The sequence below is a fragment of the Tuber melanosporum genome (genome assembly GCF_000151645.1).
Source record: "Tuber melanosporum whole genome shotgun sequence assembly, scaffold_150, strain Mel28".
Lineage (NCBI taxonomy): Eukaryota > Fungi > Ascomycota > Pezizomycetes > Pezizales > Tuberaceae > Tuber > Tuber melanosporum.
Genome location: NW_003298809.1, coordinates 69,964 through 76,569, shown reverse-complemented (window position 1 = coordinate 76,569; position 6,606 = coordinate 69,964).

Sequence of the window (6,606 nt, the reverse complement as noted above, 5' to 3'; positions counted from 1 at the left end):
AGTCCACGATCCCCGATAGAGGGAACGAGCTCTTAACTTATGGTGAGGGAACTCTGGGAACTCCGTACTGGGTACTTTGCCAAGAAAATATTGTTCATTTTCAACCCCCAAAGGATGCCCAACCACCACACCGATGAGAATTCTAGTTCTATTATGTGATAGAATGCGCGACCCTCTACACGTCAACAGAGAGAAAATAGGAATATCTGGAATTTTCATGGAGCTATTAGGATTTGAAAGTAGGTCAAAATTTGGGTACGAGGAGGCAATGTCAGAGACATGTTAATTACTGGTAATATCCAGGGCAAACACTGGTAACAAATGTTTGCCAAGGCATTAACCTGTAGAAATTTTGCTCTTGGAAAATTAATATACTATTACTGAGCCTAAACGAATATTCGCCTGTTCCGGCTACAGAGTTCCCTCATCATACGGTATCGGTATTCAGACAGCTTCCTGCTTGCGTAAAGGCTGGCTGATGGCTATTAATGCAGATGACTGTAATTTTTTTTGAATAATCGGTGTCCCGGTTCTTGAACTTCTGCCGGTGTAGCCATGGCGATTACCATGATGAACGAATGTTATTTCTTGAAACATACGCGAGTAGACCAAGCAATCACCGAAAGGGGTAGAGTAGCGGCCGGCTGTATGACAGCCCCGTGCGAAAACCGTGACAATTGATCTCGGGGATACGACTCGCTCAGGCAAAAACAAACGCAAAAGGACAATAAAAGACATAGAAATAAAAACAACCCGGTAAAGGGGAGAAGAAAACAATAACCCTCAGCACCATACGCCGCTATAGGAATCGCCAACTATTTAGCTGCCATATCTCGCTGCGCCCGGTCAAAATGTTTCGCCTGATTGCCGTTTTATACTTTTATACTGGGAGCACCGACTTCACTCGGATGCCACCACCGCGCACGAGAATCTGCATAATCTACTAAAATCTCATGCTATGTCATCAAACCCGTGGGAAACCTATAAAGGTGCGTCTTTTCGCCCCCGGGTATCGAAAGCGCTATATCGCAAAATACAAGTTGTGCAAGATTTTGAGCCGCTTTCGCACCAGATTATACGAGAGTCGTGAACTGAATCGGTATCGGTCCGGCGAGGTTCCTCGTGTATCACGATTCTAATTGTTTTCAAGAAGGCAGCGCAGGGGTGGTCCGAGAAACCAGAGCGCAACAAAAAGCTGTGGTAGGGTATGATACTAAAAATTCTCAGATTCATCTAATTAGATATTCAAAACTACTTCTCACGAGCGCTGTGGGTGTTTGAATCCAAGGTGCGCCTCTTTTGGAGAGGAGTATACATCCCGTGTAAGGACCGCGGACAGGAGTCCATGTCTACGTTCCCGAATGGGTCGCTTTTGAAATGTCGGGGCCTATCGGAGAAGCCGGAATAATCGAAGCATGTGCACTCCTGGGCTCGGGAGGCACAAATGGGCGCGACCAGACTCGACCAGATGAGGAGGAGGCCCATCCAATTACGTTGCAGACTATTGGATTTTAGGCAAACGATATCTGGATTTTCAACCCATGGATTAATTTTCCTTGGGGCGCTTGCCTGTAATACGGTTACTACATGTCTGATACTTGTGGAAGAAAATTCTTGCCCCGACAGCTTAAATACAGTCCAGTTGGATGCAACGCCGGGATTTGTGGCGGTGCTGCGCTCCTGTCGGAATCCATTGCGAAAACTGCAGGGATTACTACTAGAGGGATGAAAAGAGACGCTCGCTCCTATTTTCAAAATTGATGGATTGGAGATCTTTCGGGCAATATGTCGCAATCCATAGGAAAAATCCATGGGACCAAATAACTTTAGGCCCTACCAGTAGGTTGAAATCAAGGAAGTGCTGAAGTATCGCATGCGACACTGCGTGGCATTGGTCTTGTTTTGACGACAAACGCCAAGCGATCGTGCTTCGTTGAGGGTTCGGACTACTTACAAAGAAAAGACTTATCGCGGCGAAGTATTGTGATGGCAGCTAGCTGTGGGCTGTGAATGGGATACCGGTATTCTGGGCGCGGCATGCTACGGTATATTCTGAGTGTATTTAGCAATTTGTGTGTTCGGTTAATCATTTTTTGGCTGGATCGCATCGCGCATCTGCCACTGTACAATAGCTACGCACCCCGCTAAGCCGACTCCGATAGAAACTTGTGGGGTAACTTACTCGTAAGGGATTATTTCGACAAGACGGTTTCTCGCTTTGTGGTGTGCTTTTAATTGCTGGCTTGCAGCCGGTTTCGGTACCGGCACTCGAGCAGAGCCTTTGGCCACGGCTTCGTGAAGTATCGTGGAATGGAGGCGCCAGGGTGGTGGGGTTTCGGAGTGAAATTCGAACTGTCTTGAACACACGACCTCATAAGCGAAGTCTTTCTCAATGTTTATAACAGTGGAGAGAAGTGTAATATGAATAACAAGGTCGGTGTAGTATAGTGGTTAGTACGCCTCGTTGTGGAAACACAACTTCCGATGAGACCCATGTTCGATTCATGGTACCGACATTTCATTTTTTCATGTTCATTTTCATTTTGTGGCGAGGTAGTCCGGGGTAGTTCTTGGCGTGGAAGGGGGGGTGGATTGTTAGGAAAGGTGAGTCCCAGAATTTTGCAAGGCAAGTAGCCTCGGGGACAGATGTCATCCTGAGTCTTGGGCCGATGTGGCAACCGAGTTTAATAATATTATAGGTTTATCTCCGCATTGCCAATTGGTGGACAAAAATCGACAACTGTCGCAAGGGAACGGCCTACAAGTTCTGGTTTGATTCCTCCATGACAGGAAACCTGTGATCGCATTGTGTTTTCTCCCCTTTAATAATTAGTCCTCTCCGATCTCAAGCGTCCCGGGGAAGAGGGCAGGTCCTTTGGAAGGACTTCCAACAATGAGGATGACGCTAGGTCCTGGAGTCCATCCTCTAGATATCGGCAGTTGCCCCCTCTTGCCTGTCAGGCGGGCCCGCGACTTGTACCGTGCACTTCGGTCTCTGCATTCCCGATAGCGCGCATAATGTGTACGCGAGGGGCATGTGGGTTGGAATGGTGTGGTAGAAATTAATAGTCACCAGATATGGCTCGGCAGCACTATGGCCACCGGTATTAGAATGAAAGGCATGCATTTGCCATAAAAACCGTGATCTTTGGATGCTGGTTGATCGTATAAATATCATATATTTCCACGGCGGATCTAGTGTGTTGAATATCATCTCCTACTAATACTTGGTACTCATCAGATATATTGATATCGCCTATATTCTTATACACCAATACTGTCGGATAGGACTTCTACCACTACCTGATATCTATAATGGAATGTCGGAGCTTCTGTCCGACGACTCGTCTAAATGCGGTCGGTGCTCCTTGCGCCCGGGTGCCGTACTTTGATAATAATAGAAGGTGTCTGTATGAATTGAATTTTTAAAATGATAATATCTTAAGCTACGGACGTATATTCTCGTTCTACCACCGGTATTCCAATATATTGTTTACCCTGTCATACGGCCCTCCCCACCAACCAAGCACTTCCGGTCAATAGAGCGGACAGGAGATTCCCGCAGCTTTCTTAGCTTATAGTGACTCACACCCTTGGCTCTCAGGCCCTCAGTCCCCATCTGTGGCTTGTGGGGCTAGGGAGTCACCGCCCTTCACCTTTAGGCTCCGGCGCCTTGCTCAATTTGAGACCACAACAGATCCTGCCAGCCCATCTCTGGTATCGTAGTCATGCGGGTGGACCAAAATATTTCCCCCGATCCGAGGCGTCCGGTATGGAGGAAATATATGAACCGGAACAAGCCCGACAGATACGGCCAAAGATAATTGTCAAGCTCCCTCTTGGCTTATGCAGCGTAGGGCCAAAGTCTCCATTAGGAAGTAAGGATGTCAAGCCCGATACTCCTGACGGATGCGGCCGGACCCCTCTTATATTTGCTTCCGGGAAAGGGCCGGAAGCAGTAGTAAGGCCACTAGTAGAATCAGATGTCAGCATCGATAGTCTAGGAGATGGGGGGGGGGAAACACTACTCATGTCAGCATCTAGTGGCGGGCGCGCGTGGGTTGAGGAGAAGCAATTGGGAGCGAGAAATGCCGGATCGATCCGGTGGGTAAATACTATCAATATTTGGTCTTATTATCTGTGAGGGAAGGCAGTTATGGAATAGTGACGGTATTGGTTGGACGGGAAGGTTGGCGTAATCTTGTTGTGGTACCGGGGTGTACTCGGGTATACTGGTATGCTGGCCAAGCATAGTGCCCTAAGGGGACTAGGTTCTTCGAGTATCTATCGATATATAGTACGAGTAGTATCCGGTCCCTTTCGAAACCAGGAACTAAAAATCCGGTGAAACACCTAACCCTGACAATCAAATAACGTATGAAATAAAAATCAACACTCATTAGAGAGTCAGTAGATTTATACCAGAGGTGAAGAATTCTTTAAATTTCCACAAACAATTTCCACAGGTTTTCCCTTGCTAGATATTGTTGAGAAATTTTGCTGTAGATCCTTAGAGCAGGACGAAGGGTTTGGGCGCGACTTCTTTGGTAAATCTGGGGAATATTGTTGCGCCACTACTGTTTTGCAAGTGGAAAGTAAAAGGGGAGAGGATCACGGGGACACTGGGAATTATAAGTGCAGGAGGGGGCCTGAGCCATTAGTCTCTCCACAGCCATGTCTCTAGAGTTCCCTTCTCCAAATTGCTATTATATTAGCCTCCGGAAATGCTTTGGCAGCCCTGACATCCCTTAGTGCAGGAAGGGAAATTGCGATAAAAATTTACAATATCGCTAAACGTATATCCGGAGGCAGTCTTCTAAGAGGTTGTTGCTATTCTTCTGCCCCTTTCAGGTACTACCATTCAGGAAGAAGGAAGGGGAGGTAAACTTTAAGGACGTGACTATGTTATATAGTTCTTGACAAGCTGGCGAGAAAAATGTATGGTTTACTGAGCGCCATGGGACACCTTGCGAATCAATTCGGCGCAAGAACGGCCACCGGTGCCCTCAATGGTGTTCCTTTCTCTCGACGGAGGAGTTGAGGCCTCACATCTTCTAGGCCGTATGGTACATATGGGGGCTCGCTCGTGATGCGTACGATGCGATGTGGACTTGGCCAACGGCCACATCCCATTCTTTGCCGGTGGTGACTAAGTCACCATGACTAGCCCACATTATCGGCTCCCCCGTTCGTTTAGGTCAACACTCGATTCGGGATAGCGGTACAAGCTTTCAGACAAAGTCATGAATTTTCCTCCTCAGAATCCGAATCACCCCCCGGTCTGTGGCCAAGCAACAAAAAATCTTCATTCTTTAACGACTCCACCGGATTTAATGCTTGCACCCTCAGCATTCCGCGAAGGTTTTGCTTCAACATTGCCAAAAAGATTGTTTGCCTGCTTCAGGCTTCACCAACCCCCCAGCCGGTCAGATCATTTCAATATTCCAATGCCATTTCTCATCTCAGTACTCCCTCGGCTCCACCACTGTTGGCTTGACTTCTTGAATCTACCCCCTTTCCTGCACCGGGCCACTGTTTTTGTTGACCATTTCATCACCAATGGCCAAACAGCCAGTTTATCTCGGGTCCCGGGTTGGGAACATACCCGAAGCCTCCTTTGGTACTGTTATTACTGCCAATAAAGCATCTCCCACCAGTGATCCGAAGCGGCTAGTCCGGACCACTGGTCGGCAGTCCGGTCAGTCCGGCTTTGGTTTTGAAAAGCCTGGGTCAGTCCGGTCGAAATTGTCAGCGGCCACCAGGTCGAGTCTTGGCGCAAAGGCGGTCGAAGCCGCCTGATGACCAGGTAAAGCCGCCCTATACCCGGGTAATCTGAAGATTCTATTGACGGCCTGCAAGGTTTCTATTTTACATCACTCGGAATTTGATAATAGTAGCAACATGCACCTGGCGCTATATCTCCCCTAAGATGAATCTATGTCATCCACCGATGAACCACCATGATACCCAAATATGCTGTCCAACCTCGAGACACTATACCATTCTTCACATAGCTCTATAACTAGCTTGGGTAAGTGTGTGTTAACCCGGTGACTTTGTGAAAAATTAATTCTGTTGAATAATGAAATATATATTAGTAATGAAAAACAAGTAATCTCTTGAAACATCGGCCTACAGGTGACCCAGGCTGGGCCCGGCTTTGGCTCGGAATAGCCGCTTTCCAACAGTCCGGCCCAGCCGTCCCTGAAAGAGCCTGGGTCGGTCCGGCAGTGCTCAAAGCAGGGCGGATTGGCCGCCTGGGATCACTGTCTCCCACCGCGCTACATCCCGTAGGGGGGGGAGGGTATCGATGAGCCCCAATAAAAGGTTTCTGTAAAGCTTGCCGACATTACCGCGGGATATTAATAGTCCCTTTTGAGCCTTCTCTGCGGTCAGAAGATTTGGAGACCTAGGACTGTGAGTTCAAGTTTGCTTTATCCTCAAATCAGTTCGCGGGGCGTTTGCACTTTAGAATCCATGCTTGCTTGTTTGATTTTGGCTCCGGGCCCTGTTTACAATCTTTTGCGGAGCTGACCGTTGTGTTTGATTAGAGAACCAAGGTGCCTCTGGAGAATATTCATTTCATAAACTGTAAGGAGCAGACAA